The 25,744-nt window shown below is 42.8% G+C and overlaps 1 protein-coding gene and 18 non-coding genes across 21 annotated transcripts in view; 12 read left to right on the top strand and 7 right to left on the bottom strand.

The window, feature by feature from the left end:
* LOC130222051 (gastrula zinc finger protein XlCGF57.1-like) overlaps positions 1–25,744 on the bottom strand; it is a 429,619-nt gene that overhangs the window by 216,806 nt on the left and 187,069 nt on the right. The gene's annotated exons all lie outside the window — the stretch shown is intronic.
* trnas-gcu (transfer RNA serine (anticodon GCU)) lies at positions 868–949 on the top strand. The gene has a single exon. It is a non-coding gene; the product is annotated as a tRNA-Ser (tRNA).
* trnas-gcu (transfer RNA serine (anticodon GCU)) lies at positions 1,129–1,210 on the top strand. The gene has a single exon. It is a non-coding gene; the product is annotated as a tRNA-Ser (tRNA).
* On the bottom strand, positions 1,823–1,963 carry LOC130224215 (U4 spliceosomal RNA). Its single transcript, XR_008837283.1, has one exon. It is a non-coding gene; the product is annotated as a U4 spliceosomal RNA (small nuclear RNA).
* On the top strand, positions 3,359–3,440 carry trnas-gcu (transfer RNA serine (anticodon GCU)). Its single transcript has one exon. It is a non-coding gene; the product is annotated as a tRNA-Ser (tRNA).
* Positions 3,620–3,701, top strand: trnas-gcu (transfer RNA serine (anticodon GCU)). The gene has a single exon. It is a non-coding gene; the product is annotated as a tRNA-Ser (tRNA).
* LOC130224232 (U4 spliceosomal RNA) lies at positions 4,314–4,454 on the bottom strand. The gene has a single exon (XR_008837300.1). It is a non-coding gene; the product is annotated as a U4 spliceosomal RNA (small nuclear RNA).
* Positions 5,851–5,932, top strand: trnas-gcu (transfer RNA serine (anticodon GCU)). Its single transcript has one exon. It is a non-coding gene; the product is annotated as a tRNA-Ser (tRNA).
* On the top strand, positions 6,112–6,193 carry trnas-gcu (transfer RNA serine (anticodon GCU)). The gene has a single exon. It is a non-coding gene; the product is annotated as a tRNA-Ser (tRNA).
* On the bottom strand, positions 6,806–6,946 carry LOC130224186 (U4 spliceosomal RNA). The gene has a single exon (XR_008837256.1). It is a non-coding gene; the product is annotated as a U4 spliceosomal RNA (small nuclear RNA).
* trnas-gcu (transfer RNA serine (anticodon GCU)) lies at positions 8,348–8,429 on the top strand. The gene has a single exon. It is a non-coding gene; the product is annotated as a tRNA-Ser (tRNA).
* On the top strand, positions 8,609–8,690 carry trnas-gcu (transfer RNA serine (anticodon GCU)). Its single transcript has one exon. It is a non-coding gene; the product is annotated as a tRNA-Ser (tRNA).
* On the bottom strand, positions 9,303–9,443 carry LOC130224216 (U4 spliceosomal RNA). Its single transcript, XR_008837284.1, has one exon. It is a non-coding gene; the product is annotated as a U4 spliceosomal RNA (small nuclear RNA).
* trnas-gcu (transfer RNA serine (anticodon GCU)) lies at positions 10,839–10,920 on the top strand. The gene has a single exon. It is a non-coding gene; the product is annotated as a tRNA-Ser (tRNA).
* On the top strand, positions 11,100–11,181 carry trnas-gcu (transfer RNA serine (anticodon GCU)). Its single transcript has one exon. It is a non-coding gene; the product is annotated as a tRNA-Ser (tRNA).
* On the bottom strand, positions 11,794–11,934 carry LOC130224233 (U4 spliceosomal RNA). The gene has a single exon (XR_008837301.1). It is a non-coding gene; the product is annotated as a U4 spliceosomal RNA (small nuclear RNA).
* On the top strand, positions 13,082–13,163 carry trnas-gcu (transfer RNA serine (anticodon GCU)). Its single transcript has one exon. It is a non-coding gene; the product is annotated as a tRNA-Ser (tRNA).
* Positions 13,343–13,424, top strand: trnas-gcu (transfer RNA serine (anticodon GCU)). Its single transcript has one exon. It is a non-coding gene; the product is annotated as a tRNA-Ser (tRNA).
* LOC130224173 (U4 spliceosomal RNA) lies at positions 14,037–14,177 on the bottom strand. The gene has a single exon (XR_008837245.1). It is a non-coding gene; the product is annotated as a U4 spliceosomal RNA (small nuclear RNA).

Raw genomic sequence — 25,744 nt, forward strand, 5'->3', positions numbered from 1 at the left:
GTGCAACTTATACTTCTGCGCACTGTTTCTGTTGCTCTTCAATACACTTCCGAAACGCTAACTGGCAGTAGGTTTTTATGTTTCTCTGTGTTGAGTTTCTTCGCTGGTGTTTTGTTTTTTTCTAAACGCTTCCTTAATGTGCAAGTGGCTCAAATTCGCTCATTTTGAGGCAGGGACCAGTGGACGTGCAACAACTTTAATGAAAAGGTTAACACAAAACAACAGTCTCCATCCGGAGCTCCTTCATGGGACTCCACACTTGTAAACACCCGCTGCTTCACGCTCGAGCGGCTCTCACCTCCGCCCACACTCGTCAGCGCTACCAAGCCGACCAATCTCAGAGCTTGCACTTGCGCTGTGCTTACACGTGACGAGGTGGCCGAATGCTTAGGTTAGTATGTTGTACTCTGCAAGTTCTGGTTTAAATCCCATCCTCATAGTTTCACTGTTTTGAGAGAGGCAACTGCTTCTGTCTAAGGTTTCTTACTTGCACCTCTCAGCGTCTTAAAGGATGTTTATGGCAAAACTGTATGTAATATTTAGCGAAAATAGCTGCAAAAACATACGTATTTGCCATAGTCCAGCCTCCATTAGGAGAGCACCTATGTGCGCGACGAGGTGGCTGAGTGGTTAAGGCGATGGACTGCTAATCCGTCGTGCTTTGCATGTGTGAGTCGAATTCCAGCCTGGTCATTCGTTTAAGAGAGCCTGGTGTTTACGTGGAAGGTAACTTACATGCACCCTTTTCGTGCTTCGAAGCATGTTATGGCAAAATTGAGTGTCATCTTACCGAAAACAGTTGCAAAAACATACATGACCACATATGTGCCCCAGTCCAGCCTCCATCAGCAAAGTGGCAGCATATGTGACGAGGTGGCCGAGTGGTTAAGGCGATGGACTGCTAATCCATTGTGCTCTGCACGCGTGGGTTCGAATCCCATCCTCGTCGCTCAAATGCACTGGCATTTGAGAGATCCCGGTGATTCAGTGGATGGTGTATTACTCGCACCCTCTTAGCGTTTTGAAGGATGTTGCTGCAAAATTTAATGTCATCTGTATCGAAAGTAGCTGCAAATACATACATATATGCCAAAGTCCAGCCCCCATCAGGGAAGCGGCTACATGCATGACGAGGTGGCCGAGTGGTTAAGGCGATGGACTGCTAATCCATTGTGCTCTGCATGCATGGGTTCGAATCCCATCCTCGTCGTTCATTTTATGAGAGCCCGGTGCTTCCGGGAAGTTATCTTACTCACACCATCTTCGTGCTTCGAAGCATGTTATGGCAAAATTGAAAGTCATCTTACCGAACATAATTGCAGAAACATACAGAATTGCAGAAACAAATATGTGCCGCAGTCCAGCCTCCATCAAAGAAGTAGGCGCATACGTGATGAGGTGGCCGAGTAGTTAGGGTGATGCACTTCTAATCCATTGTGCACTGCCTGTGTGGGTTTGAATCCCATCCTCGTTGACCATTTGCTATGGTGTTTGAGAGAGCCCCGTGCTTCCGTGGAAGGTGTTTTACTGGCACCCTCTTAGCGTTTTGAAGGATGTTATGGTAGAAGTTAATCCAGCCTCCAGCAGGGATGGACCGCTAATCCACTGTGCTCTGCCTGTGTGGGTTCGAATCCCACTCTCGTCGTTCAATTGCTTTAGTATTTTAGAGAGCCTGGTGCTTCCATGGAAGGTTTCTTACACGCACTCTGAAGAATGTTATGGTACAGGTTAATCCAGCCTGCAGCATGTTTAGGAGCTCAACGAAAGTTGCAACATGTTAAAGAAACAGGAGCACAGCTATCCTTTTCAACAGAACATTAAGCCTACTAAGAGGCTGACAAAAATTGCCAGAGCTGACTGTATTTAAAGTCATCCCAGCGAGGTATTGGGTAAAGTTTTCAACCAGCAATGATCACGCCTCAGATAGACCTCATAGGCTACGATATTGCCTCTGCGAAAGAATAGCTATAACAGCTACGAACTCTTCTGTGTACCAATCTGGACATGCAACGACAAGGTGGCATCAAACTTTAAACTGCCAGCAATCAGCCCTCTGGCACCAATGAGTGCATGCTGTGTCTGCAGAACAGGTTATTGATTTGTCCAAAAATAATTACTTATACATTGTTTCATTTTTACTTAAAGAAAAGTATACACTACTTATGTGAATCTGGGAGAAGAGAATTGTGGGTAATCTGGTAAAGGGGGCGGAGTCACAACGCTGAACGGCAGAGAAAAGGGTTGAGATTGGGATGTATTTATTGGGCTGTACAGGGATTGGGGTAAGGTAATGAAGAATGCAAGGGCACTGAAACCATATTTTGACAGAAATCCAAGGTCAGCTATGCTGCCGTTTTTAGACTCAGGCATTCTGTCTAGTTTCTCTCCAACAAAACCAGAAGAAACTTGTTGCAGTTAATGTTGAACAATAAAGCCTGGTTTATACTTCTGTGTCAAGTGATCAGCGTGATCCACGGCGCAAGCCTTGCGCGTAGCCGTGCAACTTATACTTCTGCGCACTGTTGCTCTTCAATACACTTCCGAAACGCTAACTGGCAGTAGGTGTTTGTGTTTCTCTGTGTTGAGTTTCTTCGCTGGTGTTTTGTTTTTTTCTAAACGCTTCCTTAATGTGCAAGTGGCTCAAATTCGCTCATTTTGAGGCAGGGACCAGTGGACGTGCAACAACTTTAATGAAAAGGTTAACACAAAACAACAGTCTCCATCCGGAGCTCCTTCATGGGACTCCACACTTGTAAACACCCGCTGCTTCACGCTCGAGCGGCTCTCACCTCCGCCCACACTCGTCAGCGCTACCAAGCCGACCAATCTCAGAGCTTGCACTTGCGCTGCGCTTACACGTGACGAGGTGGCCGAATGCTTAGGTTAGTATGTTGTACTCTGCAAGTTCTGGTTTAAATCCCATCCTCATAGTTTCACTGTTTTGAGAGAGGCAACTGCTTCTGTCTAAGGTTTCTTACTTGCACCTCTCAGCGTCTTAAAGGATGTTTATGGCAAAACTGTATGTAATATTTAGCGAAAATAGCTGCAAAAACATACGTATTTGCCATAGTCCAGCCTCCATTAGGAGAGCACCTATGTGCGCGGCGAGGTGGCTGAGTGGTTAAGGCGATGGACTGCTAATCCGTCGTGCTTTGCATGTGTGAGTCGAATTCCAGCCTGGTCATTCGTTTAAGAGAGCCTGGTGTTTACGTGGAAGGTAACTTACATGCACCCTCTTCGTGCTTCGAAGCATGTTATGGCAAAATTGAGTGTCATCTTACCGAAAACAGTTGCAAAAACATACATGACCACATATGTGCCCCAGTCCAGCCTCCATCAGAAAAGTGGCAGCATATGTGACGAGGTGGCCGAGTGGTTAAGGCGATGGACTGCTAATCCATTGTGCTGTGCATGCGTGGGTTCGAATCCCATCCTCGTCGCTCAAATGCACTGGCATTTGAGAGATCCCGGCGATTCAGTGGAAGGTGTATTACTCGCACCCTCTTAGCGTTTTGAAGGATGTTGCTGCAAAATTTAATGTCATCTGTATCGAAAGTAGCTGCAAATACATACATATATGCCAAAGTCCAGCCCCCATCAGGAAAGCGGCTACATGCATGACGAGGTGGCCGAGTGGTTAAGGCGATGGACTGCTAATCCATTGTGCTCTGCACGCATGGGTTCGAATCCCATCCTCGTCGTTCATTTTATGAGAGCCCGGTGCTTCCGGGAAGTTATCTTACTCACACCATCTTCGTGCTTCGAAGCATGTTATGGCAAAATTGAAAGTCATCTTACCGAACATAATTGCAGAAACATACAGAATTGCAGAAACAAATATGTGCCGCAGTCCAGCCTCCATCAAAGAAGTAGGCGCATACGTGATGAGGTGGCCGAGTAGTTAGGGTGATGCACTTCTAATCCATTGTGCACTGCCTGTGTGGGTTTGAATCCCATCCTCGTTGACCATTTGCTATGGTGTTTGAGAGAGCCCCGTGCTTCCGTGGAAGGTGTTTTACTGGCACCCTCTTAGCGTTTTGAAGGATGTTATGGTAGAAGTTAATCCAGCCTCCAGCAGGGATGGACCGCTAATCCACTGTGCTCTGCCTGTGTGGGTTCGAATCCCACTCTCGTCGTTCAATTGCTTTAGTATTTTAGAGAGCCTGGTGCTTCCATGGAAGGTTTCTTACACGCACTCTGAAGAATGTTATGGTACAGGTTAATCCAGCCTGCAGCATGTTTAGGAGCTCAACAAAAGTTGCAACATGTTAAAGAAACAGGAGCACAGCTATCCTTTTCAACAGAACATTAAGCCTACTAAGAGGCTGACAAAAATTGCCAGAGCTGACTGTATTTCAAGTCATCCCAGCGAGGTATTGGGTAAAGTTTTCAACCAGCAATGATCACGCCTCAGGTAGACCTCATAGGCTACGATATTGCCTCTGCGAAAGAATAGCTATAACAGCTACGAACTCTTCTGTGTACCAATCTGGACATGCAACGACAAGGTGGCATCAAACTTTAAACTGCCAGCAATCAGCCCTCTGGCACCAATGAGTGCATGCTGTGTCTGCAGAACAGGTTATTGATTTGTCCAAAAATAATTACTTATACATTGTTTCATTTTTACTTAAAGAAAAGTATACACTACTTATGTGAATCTGGGAGAAGAGAATTGTGGGTAATCTGGTAAAGGGGGCGGAGTCACAACGCTGAACGGCAGAGAAAAGGGTTGAGATTGGGATGTATTTATTGGGCTGTACAGGGATTGGGGTAAGGTAATGAAGAATGCAAGGGCACTGAAACCATATTTTGACAGAAATCCAAGGTCAGCTATGCTGCCGTTTTTAGACTCAGGCATTCTGTCTAGTTTCTCTCCAACAAAACCAGAAGAAACTTGTTGCAGTTAATGTTGAACAATAAAGCCTGGTTTATACTTCTGTGTCAAGTGATCAGCGTGATCCACGGCGCAAGCCTTGCGCGTAGCCGTGCAACTTATACTTCTGCGCACTGTTGCTCTTCAATACACTTCCGAAACGCTAACTGGCAGTAGGTGTTTGTGTTTCTCTGTGTTGAGTTTCTTCGCTGGTGTTTTGTTTTTTTCTAAACGCTTCCTTAATGTGCAAGTGGCTCAAATTCGCTCATTTTGAGGCAGGGACCAGTGGACGTGCAACAACTTTAATGAAAAGGTTAACACAAAACAACAGTCTCCATCCGGAGCTCCTTCATGGGACTCCACACTTGTAAACACCCGCTGCTTCACGCTCGAGCGGCTCTCACCTCCGCCCACACTCGTCAGCGCTACCAAGCCGACCAATCTCAGAGCTTGCACTTGCGCTGTGCTTACACGTGACGAGGTGGCCGAATGCTTAGGTTAGTATGTTGTACTCTGCAAGTTCTGGTTTAAATCCCATCCTCATAGTTTCACTGTTTTGAGAGAGGCAACTGCTTCTGTCTAAGGTTTCTTACTTGCACCTCTCAGCGTCTTAAAGGATGTTTATGGCAAAACTGTATGTAATATTTAGCGAAAATAGCTGCAAAAAACATACGTATTTGCCATAGTCCAGCCTCCATTAGGAGAGCACCTATGTGCGCGGCGAGGTGGCTGAGTGGTTAAGGCGATGGACTGCTAATCCGTCGTGCTTTGCATGTGTGAGTCGAATTCCAGCCTGGTCATTCGTTTAAGAGAGCCTGGTGTTTACGTGGAAGGTAACTTACATGCACCCTCTTCGTGCTTCGAAGAATGTTATGGCAAAATTGAGTGTCATCTTACCGAAAACAGTTGCAAAAACATACATGACCACATATGTGCCCCAGTCCAGCCTCCATCAGGAAAGTGGCAGCATATGTGACGAGGTGGCCGAGTGGTTTAGGCGAAGGACTGCTAATCCATTGTGCTCTGCACGCGTGGGTTCGAATCCCATCCTCGTCGCTCAAATGCACTGGCATTTGAGAGATCCCGGCGATTCAGTGGAAGGTGTATTACTCGCACCCTCTTAGCGTTTTGAAGGATGTTGCTGCAAAATTTAATGTCATCTGTATCGAAAGTAGCTGCAAATACATACATATATGCCAAAGTCCAGCCCCCATCAGGAAAGCGGCTACATGCATGACGAGGTGGCCGAGTGGTTAAGGCGATGGACTGCTAATCCATTGTGCTCTGCACGCATGGGTTCGAATCCCATCCTCGTCGTTCATTTTATGAGAGCCCGGTGCTTCCGGGAAGTTATCTTACTCACACCATCTTCGTGCTTCGAAGCATGTTATGGCAAAATTGAAAGTCATCTTACCGAACATAATTGCAGAAACATACAGAATTGCAGAAACAAATATGTGCCGCAGTCCAGCCTCCATCAAAGAAGTAGGCGCATACGTGATGAGGTGGCCGAGTAGTTAGGGTGATGCACTTCTAATCCATTGTGCACTGCCTGTGTGGGTTTGAATCCCATCCTCGTTGACCATTTGCTATGGTGTTTGAGAGAGCCCCGTGCTTCCGTGGAAGGTGTTTTACTGGCACCCTCTTAGCGTTTTGAAGGATGTTATGGTAGAAGTTAATCCAGCCTCCAGCAGGGATGGACCGCTAATCCACTGTGCTCTGCCTGTGTGGGTTCGAATCCCACTCTCGTCGTTCAATTGCTTTAGTATTTTAGAGAGCCTGGTGCTTCCATGGAAGGTTTCTTACACGCACTCTGAAGAATGTTATGGTACAGGTTAATCCAGCCTGCAGCATGTTTAGGAGCTCAACGAAAGTTGCAACATGTTAAAGAAACAGGAGCACAGCTATCCTTTTCAACAGAACATTAAGCCTACTAAGAGGCTGACAAAAATTGCCAGAGCTGACTGTATTTCAAGTCATCCCAGCGAGGTATTGGGTAAAGTTTTCAACCAGCAATGATCACGCCTCGGATAGACCTCATAGGCTACGATATTGCCTCTGCGAAAGAATAGCTATAACAGCTACGAACTCTTCTGTGTACCAATCTGGACATGCAACGACAAGGTGGCATCAAACTTTAAACTGCCAGCAATCAGCCCTCTGGCACCAATGAGTGCATGCTGTGTCTGCAGAACAGGTTATTGATTTGTCCAAAAATAATTACTTATACATTGTTTCATTTTTACTTAAAGAAAAGTATACACTACTTATGTGAATCTGGGAGAAGAGAATTGTGGGTAATCTGGTAAAGGGGGCGGAGTCACAACGCTGAACGGCAGAGAAAAGGGTTGAGATTGGGATGTATTTATTGGGCTGTACAGGGATTGGGGTAAGGTAATGAAGAATGCAAGGGCACTGAAACCATATTTTGACAGAAATCCAAGGTCAGCTATGCTGCCGTTTTTAGACTCAGGCATTCTGTCTAGTTTCTCTCCAACAAAACCAGAAGAAACTTGTTGCAGTTAATGTTGAACAATAAAGCCTGGTTTATACTTCTGTGTCAAGTGATCAGCGTGATCCACGGCGCAAGCCTTGCGCGTAGCCGTGCAACTTATACTTCTGCGCACTGTTTCTGTTGCTCTTCAATACACTTCCGAAACGCTAACTGGCAGTAGGTTTTTATGTTTCTCTGTGTTGAGTTTCTTCGCTGGTGTTTTGTTTTTTTCTAAACGCTTCCTTAATGTGCAAGTGGCTCAAATTCGCTCATTTTGAGGCAGGGACCAGTGGACGTGCAACAACTTTAATGAAAAGGTTAACACAAAACAACAGTCTCCATCCGGAGCTCCTTCATGGGACTCCACACTTGTAAACACCCGCTGCTTCACGCTCGAGCGGCTCTCACCTCCGCCCACACTCGTCAGCGCTACCAAGCCGACCAATCTCAGAGCTTGCACTTGCGCTGTGCTTACACGTGACGAGGTGGCCGAATGCTTAGGTTAGTATGTTGTACTCTGCAAGTTCTGGTTTAAATCCCATCCTCATAGTTTCACTGTTTTGAGAGAGGCAACTGCTTCTGTCTAAGGTTTCTTACTTGCACCTCTCAGCGTCTTAAAGGATGTTTATGGCAAAACTGTATGTAATATTTAGCGAAAATAGCTGCAAAAACATACGTATTTGCCATAGTCCAGCCTCCATTAGGAGAGCACCTATGTGCGCGACGAGGTGGCTGAGTGGTTAAGGCGATGGACTGCTAATCCGTCGTGCTTTGCATGTGTGAGTCGAATTCCAGCCTGGTCATTCGTTTAAGAGAGCCTGGTGTTTACGTGGAAGGTAACTTACATGCACCCTTTTCGTGCTTCGAAGCATGTTATGGCAAAATTGAGTGTCATCTTACCGAAAACAGTTGCAAAAACATACATGACCACATATGTGCCCCAGTCCAGCCTCCATCAGCAAAGTGGCAGCATATGTGACGAGGTGGCCGAGTGGTTAAGGCGATGGACTGCTAATCCATTGTGCTCTGCACGCGTGGGTTCGAATCCCATCCTCGTCGCTCAAATGCACTGGCATTTGAGAGATCCCGGTGATTCAGTGGATGGTGTATTACTCGCACCCTCTTAGCGTTTTGAAGGATGTTGCTGCAAAATTTAATGTCATCTGTATCGAAAGTAGCTGCAAATACATACATATATGCCAAAGTCCAGCCCCCATCAGGGAAGCGGCTACATGCATGACGAGGTGGCCGAGTGGTTAAGGCGATGGACTGCTAATCCATTGTGCTCTGCATGCATGGGTTCGAATCCCATCCTCGTCGTTCATTTTATGAGAGCCCGGTGCTTCCGGGAAGTTATCTTACTCACACCATCTTCGTGCTTCGAAGCATGTTATGGCAAAATTGAAAGTCATCTTACCGAACATAATTGCAGAAACATACAGAATTGCAGAAACAAATATGTGCCGCAGTCCAGCCTCCATCAAAGAAGTAGGCGCATACGTGATGAGGTGGCCGAGTAGTTAGGGTGATGCACTTCTAATCCATTGTGCACTGCCTGTGTGGGTTTGAATCCCATCCTCGTTGACCATTTGCTATGGTGTTTGAGAGAGCCCCGTGCTTCCGTGGAAGGTGTTTTACTGGCACCCTCTTAGCGTTTTGAAGGATGTTATGGTAGAAGTTAATCCAGCCTCCAGCAGGGATGGACCGCTAATCCACTGTGCTCTGCCTGTGTGGGTTCGAATCCCACTCTCGTCGTTCAATTGCTTTAGTATTTTAGAGAGCCTGGTGCTTCCATGGAAGGTTTCTTACACGCACTCTGAAGAATGTTATGGTACAGGTTAATCCAGCCTGCAGCATGTTTAGGAGCTCAACGAAAGTTGCAACATGTTAAAGAAACAGGAGCACAGCTATCCTTTTCAACAGAACATTAAGCCTACTAAGAGGCTGACAAAAATTGCCAGAGCTGACTGTATTTAAAGTCATCCCAGCGAGGTATTGGGTAAAGTTTTCAACCAGCAATGATCACGCCTCAGATAGACCTCATAGGCTACGATATTGCCTCTGCGAAAGAATAGCTATAACAGCTACGAACTCTTCTGTGTACCAATCTGGACATGCAACGACAAGGTGGCATCAAACTTTAAACTGCCAGCAATCAGCCCTCTGGCACCAATGAGTGCATGCTGTGTCTGCAGAACAGGTTATTGATTTGTCCAAAAATAATTACTTATACATTGTTTCATTTTTACTTAAAGAAAAGTATACACTACTTATGTGAATCTGGGAGAAGAGAATTGTGGGTAATCTGGTAAAGGGGGCGGAGTCACAACGCTGAACGGCAGAGAAAAGGGTTGAGATTGGGATGTATTTATTGGGCTGTACAGGGATTGGGGTAAGGTAATGAAGAATGCAAGGGCACTGAAACCATATTTTGACAGAAATCCAAGGTCAGCTATGCTGCCGTTTTTAGACTCAGGCATTCTGTCTAGTTTCTCTCCAACAAAACCAGAAGAAACTTGTTGCAGTTAATGTTGAACAATAAAGCCTGGTTTATACTTCTGTGTCAAGTGATCAGCGTGATCCACGGCGCAAGCCTTGCGCGTAGCCGTGCAACTTATACTTCTGCGCACTGTTGCTCTTCAATACACTTCCGAAACGCTAACTGGCAGTAGGTGTTTGTGTTTCTCTGTGTTGAGTTTCTTCGCTGGTGTTTTGTTTTTTTCTAAACGCTTCCTTAATGTGCAAGTGGCTCAAATTCGCTCATTTTGAGGCAGGGACCAGTGGACGTGCAACAACTTTAATGAAAAGGTTAACACAAAACAACAGTCTCCATCCGGAGCTCCTTCATGGGACTCCACACTTGTAAACACCCGCTGCTTCACGCTCGAGCGGCTCTCACCTCCGCCCACACTCGTCAGCGCTACCAAGCCGACCAATCTCAGAGCTTGCACTTGCGCTGCGCTTACACGTGACGAGGTGGCCGAATGCTTAGGTTAGTATGTTGTACTCTGCAAGTTCTGGTTTAAATCCCATCCTCATAGTTTCACTGTTTTGAGAGAGGCAACTGCTTCTGTCTAAGGTTTCTTACTTGCACCTCTCAGCGTCTTAAAGGATGTTTATGGCAAAACTGTATGTAATATTTAGCGAAAATAGCTGCAAAAACATACGTATTTGCCATAGTCCAGCCTCCATTAGGAGAGCACCTATGTGCGCGGCGAGGTGGCTGAGTGGTTAAGGCGATGGACTGCTAATCCGTCGTGCTTTGCATGTGTGAGTCGAATTCCAGCCTGGTCATTCGTTTAAGAGAGCCTGGTGTTTACGTGGAAGGTAACTTACATGCACCCTCTTCGTGCTTCGAAGCATGTTATGGCAAAATTGAGTGTCATCTTACCGAAAACAGTTGCAAAAACATACATGACCACATATGTGCCCCAGTCCAGCCTCCATCAGAAAAGTGGCAGCATATGTGACGAGGTGGCCGAGTGGTTAAGGCGATGGACTGCTAATCCATTGTGCTGTGCATGCGTGGGTTCGAATCCCATCCTCGTCGCTCAAATGCACTGGCATTTGAGAGATCCCGGCGATTCAGTGGAAGGTGTATTACTCGCACCCTCTTAGCGTTTTGAAGGATGTTGCTGCAAAATTTAATGTCATCTGTATCGAAAGTAGCTGCAAATACATACATATATGCCAAAGTCCAGCCCCCATCAGGAAAGCGGCTACATGCATGACGAGGTGGCCGAGTGGTTAAGGCGATGGACTGCTAATCCATTGTGCTCTGCACGCATGGGTTCGAATCCCATCCTCGTCGTTCATTTTATGAGAGCCCGGTGCTTCCGGGAAGTTATCTTACTCACACCATCTTCGTGCTTCGAAGCATGTTATGGCAAAATTGAAAGTCATCTTACCGAACATAATTGCAGAAACATACAGAATTGCAGAAACAAATATGTGCCGCAGTCCAGCCTCCATCAAAGAAGTAGGCGCATACGTGATGAGGTGGCCGAGTAGTTAGGGTGATGCACTTCTAATCCATTGTGCACTGCCTGTGTGGGTTTGAATCCCATCCTCGTTGACCATTTGCTATGGTGTTTGAGAGAGCCCCGTGCTTCCGTGGAAGGTGTTTTACTGGCACCCTCTTAGCGTTTTGAAGGATGTTATGGTAGAAGTTAATCCAGCCTCCAGCAGGGATGGACCGCTAATCCACTGTGCTCTGCCTGTGTGGGTTCGAATCCCACTCTCGTCGTTCAATTGCTTTAGTATTTTAGAGAGCCTGGTGCTTCCATGGAAGGTTTCTTACACGCACTCTGAAGAATGTTATGGTACAGGTTAATCCAGCCTGCAGCATGTTTAGGAGCTCAACAAAAGTTGCAACATGTTAAAGAAACAGGAGCACAGCTATCCTTTTCAACAGAACATTAAGCCTACTAAGAGGCTGACAAAAATTGCCAGAGCTGACTGTATTTCAAGTCATCCCAGCGAGGTATTGGGTAAAGTTTTCAACCAGCAATGATCACGCCTCAGGTAGACCTCATAGGCTACGATATTGCCTCTGCGAAAGAATAGCTATAACAGCTACGAACTCTTCTGTGTACCAATCTGGACATGCAACGACAAGGTGGCATCAAACTTTAAACTGCCAGCAATCAGCCCTCTGGCACCAATGAGTGCATGCTGTGTCTGCAGAACAGGTTATTGATTTGTCCAAAAATAATTACTTATACATTGTTTCATTTTTACTTAAAGAAAAGTATACACTACTTATGTGAATCTGGGAGAAGAGAATTGTGGGTAATCTGGTAAAGGGGGCGGAGTCACAACGCTGAACGGCAGAGAAAAGGGTTGAGATTGGGATGTATTTATTGGGCTGTACAGGGATTGGGGTAAGGTAATGAAGAATGCAAGGGCACTGAAACCATATTTTGACAGAAATCCAAGGTCAGCTATGCTGCCGTTTTTAGACTCAGGCATTCTGTCTAGTTTCTCTCCAACAAAACCAGAAGAAACTTGTTGCAGTTAATGTTGAACAATAAAGCCTGGTTTATACTTCTGTGTCAAGTGATCAGCGTGATCCACGGCGCAAGCCTTGCGCGTAGCCGTGCAACTTATACTTCTGCGCACTGTTTCTGTTGCTCTTCAATACACTTCCGAAACGCTAACTGGCAGTAGGTTTTTATGTTTCCCTGTGTTGAGTTTCTTCGCTGGTGTTTTGTTTTTTTCTAAACGCTTCCTTAATGTGCAAGTGGCTCAAATTCGCTCATTTTGAGGCAGGGACCAGTGGACGTGCAACAACTTTAATGAAAAGGTTAACACAAAACAACAGTCTCCATCCGGAGCTCCTTCATGGGACTCCACACTTGTAAACACCCGCTGCTTCACGCTCGAGCGGCTCTCACCTCCGCCCACACTCGTCAGCGCTACCAAGCCGACCAATCTCAGAGCTTGCACTTGCGCTGTGCTTACACGTGACGAGGTGGCCGAATGCTTAGGTTAGTATGTTGTACTCTGCAAGTTCTGGTTTAAATCCCATCCTCATAGTTTCACTGTTTTGAGAGAGGCAACTGCTTCTGTCTAAGGTTTCTTACTTGCACCTCTCAGCGTCTTAAAGGATGTTTATGGCAAAACTGTATGTAATATTTAGCGAAAATAGCTGCAAAAAACATACGTATTTGCCATAGTCCAGCCTCCATTAGGAGAGCACCTATGTGCGCGGTGAGGTGGCTGAGTGGTTAAGGCGATGGACTGCTAATCCATTGTGCTCTGCACGCGTGGGTTCGAATCCCATCCTCGTCGCTCAAATGCACTGGCATTTGAGAGATCCCGGTGATTCAGTGGATGGTGTATTACTCGCACCCTCTTAGCGTTTTGAAGGATGTTGCTGCAAAATTTAATGTCATCTGTATCGAAAGTAGCTGCAAATACATACATATATGCCAAAGTCCAGCCCCCATCAGGAAAGCAGCTACATGCATGACGAGGTGGCCGAGTGGTTAAGGCGATGGACTGCTAATCCATTGTGCTCTGCACGCATGGGTTCGAATCCCATCCTCGTCGTTCATTTTATGAGAGCCCGGTGCTTCCGGGAAGTTATCTTACTCACACCATCTTCGTGCTTCGAAGCATGTTATGGCAAAATTGAAAGTCATCTTACCGAACATAATTGCAGAAACATACAGAATTGCAGAAACAAATATGTGCCGCAGTCCAGCCTCCATCAAAGAAGTAGGCGCATACGTGATGAGGAGGCCGAGTAGTTAGGGTGATGCACGTCTAATCCATTGTGCACTGCCTGTGTGGGTTTGAATCCCATCCTCGTTGACCATTTGCTATGGTGTTTGAGAGAGCCCCGTGCTTCCGTGGAAGGTGTTTTACTCGCACCCTCTTAGTGTTTTGAAGGATGTTATGGTAGAAGTTAATCCAGCCTCCAGCAGGGATGGACCGCTAATCCACTGTGCTCTGCCTGTGTGGGTTCGAATCCCACTCTCGTCGTTCAATTGCTTTAGTATTTTAGAGAGCCTGGTGCTTCCATGGAAGGTTTCTTACACGCACTCTGAAGAATGTTATGGTACAGGTTAATCCAGCCTGTAGCATGTTTAGGAGCTCAACGAAAGTTGCAACATGTTAAAGAAACAGGAGCACAGCTATCCTTTTCAACAGAACATTAAGCCTACTAAGAGGCTGACAAAAATTGCCAGAGCTGACTGTATTACAAGTCATCCCAGCGAGGTATTGGGTAAAGTTTTCAACCAGCAATGATCACGCCTCGGATAGACCTCATAGGCTACGATATTGCCTCTGCGAAAGAATAGCTATAACAGCTACGAACTCTTCTGTGTACCAATCTGGACATGCAACGACAAGGTGGCATCAAACTTTAAACTGCCAGCAATCAGCCCTCTGGCACCAATGAGTGCATGCTGTGTCTGCAGAACAGGTTATTGATTTGTCCAAAAATAATTACTTATACATTGTTTCATTTTTACTTAAAGAAAAGTATACACTACTTATGTGAATCTGGGAGAAGAGAATTGTGGGTAATCTGGTAAAGGGGGCGGAGTCACAACGTTGAACGGCAGAGAAAAGGGTTGAGATTGGGATGTATTTATTGGGCTGTACAGGGATTGGGGTAAGGTAATGAAGAATGCAAGGGCACTGAAACCATATTTTGACAGAAATCCAAGGTCAGCTATGCTGCCGTTTTTAGACTCAGGCATTCTGTCTAGTTTCTCTCCAACAAAACCAGAAGAAACTTGTTGCAGTTAATGTTGAACAATAAAGCCTGGTTTATACTTCTGTGTCAAGTGATCAGCGTGATCCACGGCGCAAGCCTTGCGCGTAGCCGTGCAACTTATACTTCTGCGCACTGTTTCTGTTGCTCTTCAATACACTTCCGAAACGCTAACTGGCAGTAGGTGTTTATGTTTCTCTGTGTTGAGTTTCTTCGCTGGTGTTTTGTTTTTTTCTGAACGCTTCCTTAATGTGCAAGTGGCTCAAATTCGCTCATTTTGAGGCAGGAACCAGTGGACGTGCAACAACTTTAATGAAAAGGTTAACACAAAACAATCACTTCATGGGACTCCACACTTGTAAACACCTGCTGCTTCACGCTCGAGCGGCTCTCACCTCCGCCCACACTCGTCAGCGCTACCAAGCCGACCAATCTCAGAGCTTGCGCTATGCGTACGCGTTACATTTTTTGAGAGGTGCGCGTCAATGTCGCCCACGGCCACAGCGAAGTGCTATGCAACCACGTGTAGGCTGCGCCGTAGCATACGCGTGCGCTTGACGCAGAGGTACAAATCAGCCTTAACTCTGGGGCACTGATCAGAGCTACTGATAAAGCTCCTTATGACAACCTTTATCTTCATCTTTTCTGTAAGAACATCCATTCGAGTCCCAAAAGTTAACCCTTTCTCTAGCACAACGCTGTGCTTACACAGCAAATGTTGAAGTGTTAATTTCACTCTCAAAGTGTGAAAATTAACACTTCTTTAGTGTTTATATAGGTCCACACTGAATTGAGTTAAATTTACACTTGAAAAAGAGTACATTTTTTTACACTTGCATAGTGTTAAAAAAGCACTGCTAGTGTTAACTTTAACTCTGTGTTTTCCACTCCCTTTCCCTATTTGCATAAAGTAAATGTTAAAACTACACTCACAGCGTTAATAGCTTAACACTAAGAGTGTTCTTCTTAACACTAATAATATAGTGCTCATACATACCTAGGTTGATATTTAAATGTATTTTTAGTTATATAGATTGTTCACTGCATTACAGGACAGTTTGCATTGATCATTTAAAAAAAATTGTCAGAACAGTGTACCAGTTTAAACTTTTATTTTTAACAATGCATCCTAAACGCACAGTTAAACCAATATAAAATGTACAGCATTTTCAGTGTCAAAAATGGTAAGTGTCTTAAAGAGGTGCTGCTTGCTTGCCAGCTTTGACAACAGACACACTTTATTGTAAAAGAAACATTTAGTGTAAAAGCTTTGCATGCAGTTCCTTTACCCTGGGTGACTCACTGGTAGGCCACATCGATATTGTAGACCGTAGTTTGGAGAAAGGTAAATATGATGACAAGTGCTTCCTCGTACGTCAAGTTGAACACATAGTCTTTAAAGAGTTCATCAACAGCACTCAAGGAGCTGCACATAGGATGAGATGTTTGTCCATAACCACAAAGAAATAGTCGATCCTCCCCTATCCTAGTAGATATGGCTGGTGGCCCTTCCTCTCACTGAGATGGCCTTCAATGCTGGTGCAAGACTGCAAAAAACAGCCAAAAACTTGTAATTAAATGCAAGAAACCAGTTAGGAAACTTATAATTTTATTAATGAAAACACTAAAAATAACAAAACCACCTTTACCCAAAGTGCAAAAATTAAATGTGTTCATGTCATTCATTGTGTAGTGTGACGGAAAATAATTACAACAAAAATGTTTATATATTTTTTTTATAAACCCTCAGTTCATCCAAGATGTAATGTACATTCTTCAACAGCATTCAACTAAATGTATTGACTTTTTAAAAAGTTTCAACAGGTACATTTTACAGCATCGCATTATGGTTACCAACCTTAAAGAGCCCATATTATACATGAAATAGGGTCATATGTAGGTTGTAAGGGTCTCCAACAACAGTCTAATATGCATGCAAGGTCAAAAAACACTTTGATGGTCTTATAATCTGCATTTATTTTTACCTAATTATCCCAGCGACTCCCATATGAATCGTTCAGCGATTCATTTGTTCCCAACCCCCTCCTCAGCGCGAAGCTAATCTGCGCTGATTGGACCAATAACAGCCTGCTGCGATTGGTCGACAGTGACAGGCTTCAACGCGAGACAGAGTGAAATGCCCAGCTGCTAATCAACAATATAAAAGTAGTCACAGTGCATACACGCTTCATAGTGTAAGGCTTTTTTCACACACACACACAACCCTCCTCAGAAGAACTGGGGAGATCGACGCGAGTCTCCTAGCCGTCACACACTCTACCTGCTCTTTTTCTCTCTCTCTCACACACACACGCGCACGCACATTATGCTCCTCAGAAGAACTAGGGAGAGCCACACGCGTCTCCTGTCTCCTAGCCGTCACACACTCGACCTGCTCTTTTTCTCACACACACAAACACACACACATCACGCTCCTCCTCAGAACTAGGGAGATCGACACGTGTCTCCTGTCTCCTAGCTTACGATGGCCATAGCAACGACAAACGGCAGTGGAACGCGAGCTCACAAAAGCATTTAACGTTAAATCCGTAAACAAAGCGGCACGCGTCGCGTTTTCAACGTGGCTTACATGCGATATGAGAATATAAAGAGTAACCGCGTGTACTGTATCAGGTTAACAAGTAACAAAACACAATAAATACATAATTTGCAAGCTAGAGTAAAAGAGGCAACAATTTTAAATCGCACTACACAATAAACCTCAACCACTGACTCTTCACAGTTTCATCTTTGGGTAGAGACTGTCAATATTATGCATCTGATCACAGCGTGACTTCATTTGACCGGCGGCGTCTGTGTGTGTGTGAATCTCCCGGGTTTGCGTGCGTAACTACTGGCGAGGCTTGTGTTTCGTAGCCGCGTCATTGCGAAACACCTAATGACTCTTTATCAAGACGACTCGTTTGAAGCACTATGTGTCGACTCTTTTATAGATGAATCAATAATTTTAAACACTGTACACTTACAGATTTAAGCCATAGCTGGATATTTCACTTCACTTAGAGCTGTGTGACACACTACATGGAAGGGCATTTTCAAAAACCCATAATATGGGCTCTTTAATAATAATAATGAAAAGACTTTCTAAAATATTGTGAGTTTTACCTTGTGGAAATGCACAAATCGTTCAACAGCCTCTGTTGGACTGATCTTAGTCTTCTTTCTCCCTGAAGGAGGAGGCAGGAGATGCAGAAGGAGTAGGGCAGATGACAAATCACTATCCCAGCCTGAATGAATAATAATAAAAAGTTAGACATATTAATATTAAAATAAAGCAAGCCTACATTCACACTTAAGGCTCACAAATCCAAAAGAAACTGAAGCAAATTTCAAACTACAAAATCCTTAGAAATCGTACCATTTTCAGATCCTTGTCCTTCTCCTAAATTTATAAGACAATGAACGTCGGCAGTTGAAGTTAGAGATTTCGCCTCGATGATCCTGTGCTTAAATGCGGTTTCCCACCTCTCAAGCAACTTGTTGGATGTTTCAGCACTGAACAGCAGACCAAAGTCCTGATTAATCTAAGGAAGAAGCATATTAGATTGATTAAAAACTACAGTTTTTTCCAGGTTGTTTGATAAAATTAGAAATCATGCACTAATTTAAATGTTTTACGGTTAGTTTTGATAATTACTACAATGATGTTTAAAAGGTAAGTGTGAGCATATGTCAAATCTATGAATAGGGCCAAGTAGCAATTATGTGCCACATGAAATAGTGACAAAACCCACAATATAGCTGCATTAACACTTAAAAAATAAATCTTTGAAAAAAAGTGCCATATTTACCAATCCTTTCACTTATCAACATGCTTTTCTTGCATATATTTAATGAAATCTTACCCATGAATCTCTGTCATGTGACTGACGACAATATTAACTAGCTGCTGTCTAGTGCTGTGCCTTAAAGTTTTTGTGACCTTGTATTTGTCAAGCACTTCATCACCATCATCACCACCAGATTGCTTTTCCAAAGCAACTTGGACAATCTGATAAAGTGAACAGAAAAAAACAGTATACTTGTAAAATAATAAAGTGAATTAGTATATGATTAAATTAACCATAACAAACAACATATGCATATACCTGTTTTGCCCTTTCATCATCTACCATCAAGCAGCAGCTAGTCCTTGTCAATTGATTCTGCATTGTTCGCTTAGGGTCTTCATGATCCGTTGAAGAGAGTGAAACTGTATCAGTACATGTGCTGGTTGTTGATAATCTTGTGGGTGAAATCACTGATGGAAAAATGGAAAACATTATTATTACCCTTTAGATTATATTTTCTTTAGTTTACAATTAATTTACCTTATATTTCAACTTAATTTTAAACAATGCTATAACAATAGCTTTTATTATACACAATCATCCTAAACGTTTTTCTACATAGTGGTTTTGACAGATTATTTTGATCAACCTTTCATCATTGGGCATCACATGAACTTAAGCTGTTAGGTTACAATATTACACCAAACAAACACATGGCAGTAGTCAAGGAACGTATAAAACCTCTTATTTCAGTACATACTTCACTGTTCAGTAAGCTCTTCTATGAGTTTTACAGTTGTCTTATTTTTACTTAATTCTAACTATTCTGACCTATACTACTCTAAAACAGAGTCATTTGAAGAATATCCAGAGATTTCTTAATAATTACCCTCAGGCAGGCCAGCAGAAGTATTTTCTTCCAAACATCTTAGTCAAGCATAAATGTGGACTGCTGTCCATTAACTCGTGGAAGATGTCCTCTTCTACATTAGTGTCCGTGTCATCAAAAACTTGAAGATCTACAGTTGTTGGTAATCCAAATTTGCTTTTCACTGAAGAACAAGAAACATAGATGGTTATGACTTCAATAAGCACAACTCTGACCAGCACAATCTAGCAATTTTACATATTTTTCACTCCTTGATATTGAACTTTCACCAACATAATGGAAGCTGTTGAAAAATACATATATCACTTTATTATTGACAAGAATCCATCACAAATTTGACAGTAAAATTAAATCAAGTTTATTTGTATTCATTTTCATTTTAACGTGATATAGAAGCGGATGTTATTATGAATAGTACATATAAATAAGTAAAAAGCAAATGACGTTTTTCTTTTTCTAAAAATAGCAACACAGTAACGTTCTTTTTTTTTTGCTTGTCTTTTGTTTTTTTTAATATGGTGGATTCTACATACCAATTTCTAACTAGTATAGTTAGCAAAGACGACGTATAAAAAAATTACACTTGTATAAAAGCACATTACAGATTAAAAAGCATGTTTTTTTCACTTATACGTATTAATGAAAGATCTTCAAAAGTTAAGAGTACTTACAGTTCTATCTACAATAGCCAGCTTTTCATACAATGCAACAGAACAGCACTTCAATATTATATAAATACTATTCGGCTACTACCTTAAAATCAACAATGAAATTTGCTAGGTAAACAATGGCAATAACAGTCTGCTCTGGTTTGTCTCTTCTGAGCTTGGCATTTTTCGATCGTTGTATTATGGGGAATACACTAGCGTTACACAAAAATCACTAACGTTACTCGATTCGTGCTCATCGTCAGTTCTTTTCACAGCAGTTCCGTCTGTTACGGTTACTGAATAAGGCGAAACTCGAAATACTCTATTTTTGAGTGAAACGGAGTGTCTGACAGGTTATAAAGTAAGCAATTTGTGGTTTGACCGTTTCAAGTGATTCAGTTCAATTTAGTGAACTGGTTCGACTAATTCACTTAAAAGAACCGGTTTAAGAAGAATCATTTCTGAACTGGCTATCCCCTCTTGTCAACAAGCATGGATAACTTTTACAGCGAGTGTATTTTGCGTCTGTTTTGAACGTATTATGAAAAGCAGATCTGTACCTGTACACTTGAATCGTATAATGTTATTCACCGTTTAAAAGCACCGATGAAAGCGAGTGCAGGCAGCCCGCGACTCCTCACTGCTCGCGCCACAAATCAATCACACTGAACAGTGAACATAAATAACTTTAGATTACACACAAAGCTAAAGTTCAGCTATGTATTAACAGCTGCTGCTTTACAGATATTTTAAACAATCGGTTTAAACAATTCAAGCGGTTAAATAAGTCTTTACTGCCAATTTCTCATACTAGGCTCAAATACTGAACCCGATTCAAATATAGGAACTCGTTAAAACTTTTAACTGTAAAATGTTTAACGTTACCTTTATTTTCCCGCTAAAGCAGCTTGTCTCGTGGCTCCAGATGAGTTGTCTGTCGTGTATAAATTAATAAGTGGTTAGAACTTGAAGGTTAGAATATTTATAAATATTAATTTAACATTGACAAACATAAAGCGTGTAAAAAGTATTGAATATTTGTGGTTAAATAAGTAATATGACAGTTACCTGTTTGAATGCACTCCGCGTGCCGTTCGCCATGAATCAAAGAGGAAGTAAGGTGAAGCGACCGGAAATGGCAACAACTCGTTTCTTGTGTAATTATGTTAAGTCACAGTAATAACCCTTACTCTGACCACAAGGGTACACTGCAGGTGTTTATGTCACGTAAATTAACACCACAAATAACACTTTTTAACTCAAAAAAATTAACACTATAAAAATAACTCCAAACAACACTGGAAATTTTGCTGTGTACACATGACGAAGTGGCCGAGTGCTTAGGTTAGTATGTTGTAATCTGCAAGTTATGGTTTAAATCCCATCCTCATAGTTTCACTGTTTTGAGAGAGGCAACTGCTTCTGTCTAAGGTTTCTTACTTGCACCTCTCAGTGTCTTAAAGGATGTATATGACAAAACTGTATGTAATATTTAGCGAAAATAGTTGCAAAAACATACGTATTTGCCATAGTCCAGCCTCCATTAGGAGACCACCTATGTGCGCGGTGAGGTGGCTGAGTGGTTAAGGCGATGGACTGCTAATCTGTTGTGCTTTGCATGTGTGAGTCGAATTCCAGCCTGGTCATTTGTTTAAGAGAGCCTGGTGTTTATGTGGAAGGTAACTTACTTGCACCCTCTTCGTGCTTCGAAGCATGTTATGGCAAAATTGAGTGTTATCTTACTGAAAATAGTTGCAAAAACATACTGCTGATCCATTTTCAGATTTATTTTGTGTTGTCACTTGTCACTTTATGTACACTGGAAGCTTCTGTAGCGAAAAAAAAAATTCCTTGTGTGTGTGAAGCACACTTGGCAATAAAACTGATTCTGATTCTGATTGTGCTCTGCACGCGTGGGTTCGAATCCCATCCTCGTCGCTCAAATGCACTGGCATTCTGGTGATTCAGTGGAAGGTGTATTACTCGCACCCTCTTAGCGTTTTGAAGGATGTTGCTGCAAAATTTAATGTCATCTGTATTGAAAGTAGCTGCAAATACATACAATATATGCCAAAGTCCAGCCCCCATCAGGAAAGTGCCTACATGCATGACGTGGTGGCCGAGTGGTTAAGGCGATGGACTGCTAATCCATTGTGCTCTGCATGCATGGGTTTGAGTCCCATCCTAGCTTCCATGCATTGTAATCCTAAAAGTATGTGCATTTGTGACAAAAAAAGAAGGAAACGTATATCAGGCCTGCCAAAATGTCTACGTTTTTTATGTTTGTTTTTGAGGTTACCAAAAAGGTGTCTGGTGCCATTGGGAACACGGCTGCATGGATGACCAATATTGGGAATGAGCTTGGTCAGGTTTTGAACAGTGTTCTTACAACAGCTGAAGGTGCAGGACTGGAGGAGGTGTGCCAGGGCATCATCAGACGCTACCAGAATGCTGGGGAGCCAGAGCCTGAGGTCATCTATGTTGACCAGGATTGCTGCAGTCAGTCAGCTGATATCTTATTAAATGTGCAGTGCATTTGAAAAATTTTTTAAATCTTTAAAATCTTAAAAATGCCTCCTTTCCCTAATGATGATGAAAATCAATTATTAATTAATAAATACTGACCCCACCATTATTGTATTTAACTATAAATATTATAATTATAATTGCATTTCAAACATTTGACTTTTTACGTTTAAAAATAAATAAATATCTGAACAACAACATCAACAACAAAATGCAGTTTCTTTTCTTTTCTGAATTTTTACCATAAACTGTAATGAACTAATTTCTGATTAAATTAAGTTTTTGTGTAATCATCTTGATAAATGTGTCTTTAATTGTAATTATTTTTAAATTGTAAATGAAAATGAATTGTGAATTGAAATCAAATCAAATGCATGATTTTCTATTTAATATTTTCCCTCTAACATTTATTTTTCCACAGGTGCACCTCTGGCGCTAAATCTTTTCCGGCCATGGAAGTCTATTGTTGGGCTAGATATCTTCCATTTTATGAGAAGATTCAACTGTGGCTTTACTACAAAGCACCACCCTCTCTATGGTATTTTTTGTTCAAAGAACTTAAGGCAGCCAAAAGAGGGGAGTGGAAGAGTAGCCATGGAGAACAGACTCCTACTGAGGCACAGCTTATGGCCAGCATCAGCCCAGGTGAAATCGCAAAGCATTGTAGGCGGCGAACACGCAAGACTGAGGAAATTCAGGCCATGATTTCAGGGCTGCTGGAATCAGTGTGGGAGCTTACTGACACCACGGGGCTTTATCTGGTTAACCCTGAGAGCATGGACCATGTCTGGGAGACACACCAAAAACACCTGGAGTGCATTCAGGACCCTCCCCATGTGGAGTTACACACAAAGACAGGGACACTCCAGAAGGGTGGTAAAGTCCTAAATGTGCTTAGATGTGGCAGGGGGTCATCCTCACTGGAAAGTTTTAACCGCCATCATTGTGCCTTCATTCCTGGTAAATTTTGAGTGTTAGATTGCAAAATGTTCTGTATATTTTGAAGCTTATTAGCAAATAAGTGAACTACTACTATTGTTTCAGCATTATAGTCGTACCCTGGCCACTAACTGGATTTGGCTTCTTTTCATTAAATTTATTGATTTAAGTTGTTATCATGAAATTTACAACCATAGTTGTCTCTGTATTTTGTTACTGTTCTATTACTGTCATGAAATTTTAGTTTTCTCAGTTTAAAATAACTGTTAACTGATTTTTTAATTCCTAGGATGGAGATGCAATGCCATGCACACACAAATGTACATGTTAGAGGGGGCCTTGAGATTGAACATGAGCCGGGGAAAAGAAGCTGTGTCTGTGGCGAGGACCTCAAACATCAGGACAATTGATGTGTGCTTAATGTCTTATTTAAATAGCAAAGGCCAACGAGTTCTTGGTAGGGCTTTGATGCCAGAATTCACCCCTCCAGGAAATCCCACTGGTAAGAGTATGTCTCAGGACAAAGCATTGGATTATTGCTCTCTCTGTCTCCTGTGTTAAAAATGTGTTAAAAGTATTGCAGGTGAGCGCATTGCAGTGGAGTACTTGTTGGCTCAGTCCAATAGAGGAGACCAGTTGATTCCACATCAAAATGACATGCCTGAAATTCCTGCAGAGGAGCCTGAAGATGACAGTGAAATTGACACAATTGTGTGCCATGCAGCTGACCTTGCAGCTGGCGATCCTGACCCTCTAGTAGCTGTCTTTGAGGCCCAGGACAGTAGATGTGACTTAAGGGGTGTTTCTGGATGGGATGCGGTGGACAACTTGGCACGGTATCTCATCAGCCTCAACCGCACTACCAACGAGATAGCAGAGATCTTGCGGTTGTATTCATGTTTGGATGCCATTGACCAGTTCCCCTCCAAGTATTCGCTTAAGAACAAGAAAAAGGTCTTGGAAGGTCCTTGGAGAGCTTCGCTGAAGCGCAGTGGCTCAGCCCCTGGTCAACAAGCAGCTGAGAGGCAGGTTAAACTGTAACATTTGACATTAGTCTTTTGATGCTGCCTATGTAAAAACTCAATCTATATTTCTAAAAAACTATAATGAGACATTAAATACAGATCATACATAATTTATTCAAAGCATTTTTATATCCACAGACTTTGTGATTCATGGCCAGGCTGCCCAGAGACCTCATGTCAACCGGGTTTCAGAATGTGTGACGCTGAAGCTTTTGAAGAACTTCAGGGAAGCAAGAAACAGGCCCAAAGACCAAAATGGCAAAATCTTACCCATTCCTCAGGCAATTGTGATGATGTACAGGCACATTAAGCAGCTGCTTGAGGACTGGAGAGAGATCCTGGACAAGACCAACTTGGTGCTAGTTACAGTCAACACTACTACAGTGTCATCATGGTAAGTTGGGCTTCTTACAATCACTTAAGTAGCATATTACTATGAACGACTGCTCTTCAGAAGCAAATATGAAACTAACTACTCATATGTCCGTATTAATTTTTATATTAGTTGCTATAAAAGTGCACAGTTTTTTCACAACAGCTTTACACAAAACTGTTACTGCGTACAGTACCTTATTACTGTAATAATAATCACCTCTTGATTTTTGATTCTTACTGATGAGTTGTGAGATTGCAAATTTAGTTTTAACGGAATTATGAACATCATTAACAGTAATGTGTAACAAATGGCTGATGCTATCTGAAGCCAGCTCTTCTTTTCTGTCTCTTAAATTACACTGCAAACTACATGCTTTATATTTCTTTAAATAATTTCCTGACATTTTTTTATATATAGTTTTTTCATTGCTTTGTGGTATATACTTAACCATTCTGTACACTTGCATAAACAGTAGTTGTGCTCTCTTCAAACTTAATGTTTTTTTTTTTTTTTTTTCTCCTAGGCTTCTGGACCGACAAAAAAGAACTGAACGGGACACGCTGCTTCAAGGACTAGAGCTTCCCCAGCAGGTGGGTTTGGTAAATGAGCCACTGCTGATACCTAAGGTGCCCCCAACTGCACCTGTTGAACATGGACATGTTCCAATTCAGTTCCATGAGCCTGAAAATCAGGAGGGTGAGGCAGTTATTCGCCAACGAAAATATTCAAGAACTGGAACTGCAGGAGCTTCCATTACACCCATAGACACTGGGCAAGGAGGAGCATCTCCATCTGGCACACATTTTTTCTAGCCTGGGGCTCAGCACTTTCCTGGTTGGAATTCCAGGCAAGGACATTCAGATTGTTCTTTTCCATCATATCCACCATCAGCCCCACCGCCTCCGGGATGGTCTCAGCCGCCACCTTCAGCTCCACCTCCGCCTCAGGGT

The sequence above is a fragment of the Danio aesculapii genome, chromosome 4 (assembly GCF_903798145.1).
Source record: "Danio aesculapii chromosome 4, fDanAes4.1, whole genome shotgun sequence".
Taxonomy (NCBI): Eukaryota; Metazoa; Chordata; class Actinopteri; order Cypriniformes; family Danionidae; genus Danio; species Danio aesculapii.